The sequence below is a fragment of the Epinephelus fuscoguttatus genome, linkage group LG9, assembly GCF_011397635.1.
Source record: "Epinephelus fuscoguttatus linkage group LG9, E.fuscoguttatus.final_Chr_v1".
NCBI classification, from domain to species: domain Eukaryota; kingdom Metazoa; phylum Chordata; class Actinopteri; order Perciformes; family Serranidae; genus Epinephelus; species Epinephelus fuscoguttatus.
The window spans coordinates 38,084,925-38,088,023 of record NC_064760.1 but is presented as its reverse complement, the minus strand read 5'-3'; positions in this window follow the sequence as shown (position 1 = coordinate 38,088,023).

Below are 3,099 nucleotides of genomic sequence, written 5' to 3'. Positions count from 1 at the left end.
CTCCTGCCCTCTGGAGGTTGTTGCTGATGTCACTAACAGTTGTTTTAGGGTCTTTCTTTACAGCTCTCACAATGTTTCTGTCATCAACTGCTGATGTTTTCCTTGGTCTACCTGTTCGACGCCTGTTGCTTAGTACACCAGTGGTTTCTTTCTTCTTCAGGACATTCCAAATGGTTGTACTGGCTATGGCCAATGTTTGTGCAATGGCTCTGATTGATTGTCCATCTTCTCTCAGATTCACAATTGCTTCTTTTTCACCCATAGACAGCTCTCTGGTTTTCATGTTGGTTCCACCTCTAAATGCAGTCTGCACAGGCAAAATCTATCGTACCCAATCTGAAACTGAGCTCAGACATTCAGTGCTATTTATTGTTTGAATAATCAATGTAATTGGGAGACACCTGGGCAACAAAACACACCTGTAAGTGACATGTTCCAATACTTTTGCTCTCATGAAAAATGGGTGGGTTCAAACAAAAGGTGCTATCCTCTAAGTTGTGTATCAGATCCAGATGTAAATACCTGGAAATAAAAGCTGAAATGTTGATCTCTTGTCCCATATTCATCTTTTGATGTCAAACCCAAATATTTTCAGTCTACAACAAAAATAAAGGAATTGGCCTCACTGTTCCAATACTTTTGGAGGGCACTGTATATATAACATACCATAGGTGCTCAACTGGATTTAGGTCAGGGGAATGAGAGGACCAGTCAGTGGTACCAGTGCCTTCATCATTCAGGAAATGCCTAAATACTCTGGTCACATGAGCCTTGGCATTGTCCTGTCCGAGGAGGAACCCAGGGCCCACTGCACCAGCATAAGATCTGATAATCGCTCTGAGGATTTCGTCCTGGGAACAGCTGTTAGGGTACTGTTGGTTATGACATGGAGGTCTGTGTGACTCTCCAATGATATGCCTCCCCAGACCATCACTGACCCACCACCAAACCGGTCACGCTGGATGATGTTACAGGCAGCATAACGTTCACCACAGCGTCTCTAGACTGTTTCACACCTGTCATGTGCTCAGTGTGAACCTGCTCTCATCTGTGAAGAGAATGGGGCGCCAGTGGCAGACCTGCCAATTCTGGTGTTTTCTGGCGAATGCCAATGGAGCTGTGTGGTGCTGGGCTGTGAACACAGGTCCCACTAAAGGACGTTGGGCCCTCATGTCACCCTCTTGGAGCCTGTTTCTGACAGTTTGGTCAGAAACATGCACACCAGTCTGCAGGAGGTCATTTTGTAGAGCTCTGGCAGTGCTCCTCCTGTTTGTCCTTGCACAAAGGAGCAGATACCGGTCCTGCTGCTGGGTTGATGCCCTTGTGTTGCCCTGTCCAGATCTCCTGGTGTAACAGCCAGTCTCCTGGTATCTCCTCCATGCTCCTGAGACTGTGACTTTAAGGATGCACACAATGAATTTTGGTAGGCAACACTGAATGTGAACGGAACTCCGATGAGCACCTTTAGGTTGAGTTAAGTTAAGTTGTAGCAAACTTGTTAGCATAGCAAACTGTTGTTTATATACATATCCAGCACCTTTTTCTTTTGTTTATACCAGCAGAGCAACATTAGCTGCTTTGGTCTCCACCATCCTCATGGAAACATCTGGCTCCTCAGCTGCTAAATGCTAACTATGTTCACCAGCTAGTTGCTGATTTTCTTTGCCTTTTGTTGCTGAGCAGGTGGTGCACAGTGGATTTATCAGAGCTTTCTTAGTCTGAGTTGCATGGTCATGTTTCAAAATGAAGGTCTGAGCAAGTGCAGCTGTAACTGCTCTCTCCTCCTCTGCCTGTATTCATGTCAGCCCATATTTCTGCCTCAGTGGTTTTATCAGATCAATATTTATCATCACAAGCAGTGATCTCTGACTGCGATCAAATTGATCTAATGGCAATTACATTACTGTTTACCTGCTGTTCTTTCCCTCCGTTCATCTGCTGCTGCCCTTTCTTTTTCTCGCTCTGTTTTACCTGCTCCTTCCCTCCACTGCACTCTGTCTTTGTCTCACTCGCATCGTCTATCATTATGTTTCATACACTGGTAATCGTATTACCGCTATGGGCTCATATTCTGGCAGGTCACGCTGCCTTTCTGTTAACGTTGCCGACATACACAATTACATTAGAGAGAGGGAGAGAGTATGTGTGTAAAAAGCGCTTAGCTCAGCTGCATCATGACTAGGGTTCGTCTCAAGGGTGTGTGTGTGTGTGTGTACTGTGTGTACTGTGTGTGCATGAATCCAGGAATAGTAAACAAACTGTAGTATACTCTGCCTCCCAAGGACTTGAAGAAGTGGTTTCAGAGTATTTCTCAGAGGAGCTGTTTCTCACCAGAAATTCTCCTCAACAGCCAAATTAATTTTGTAGACTCGGCTGTCTTCTTCTTTTGAGGCGGCTAAGCTGCTTACAGTCTGCCCAGTTTTACATCATAGAGACATTGTAGGAAAGTTATAGTATGCTGTGGCTGGTGGTTAGTTTAGTGTGGCTGCCAAATGCTCCACTATGTTCTATAGTCTCTAACTGTGTCTGCTTGGTGCTGAGCAGGTAGTGATCAGTGGTGGATATATCAAAGCTTTTTTTTTTTTTTTTTTTTTTTTTTTAAAACTACAAACAGCTGCCAGCTGCAGTCAGAATTATCATTCTTATGACTGTAAGGAGTTTGGTGACAGTGGTCTCATCAGCCTTCACAGCTGAAAACACCTGTGTACAGACACTTAAAACCAGCTGTGTGTTGAGGGGCACTTGGGCAGTCTGACATTTGTTTAGACCCCTGAAAAATCAATAGGGGAGACCGGGGTTGGTTGGCACACTATTCACTCTCTGCTGTATTTCTCTGAAATTATTTATGTCAGAATATTCAAACCCCTGGCAAATTACAGGTTAAACTCCCAGCGACAAGGAAATGTTTTAATGTACAGAACTCTTTTATAAAATTCATGATTTAAGTCATGTTGTGCATTCGTACCAACCACCCCAGCGTGGATTGGTTGTCACAATGTTAAAATGCTATAGCTACAAAAAAAAATGAAGCAACTCATAGAAACAATCTGAACATTTAATTCAAACAAGAACCAGAAAATTTGCTTGATATCAGACAAA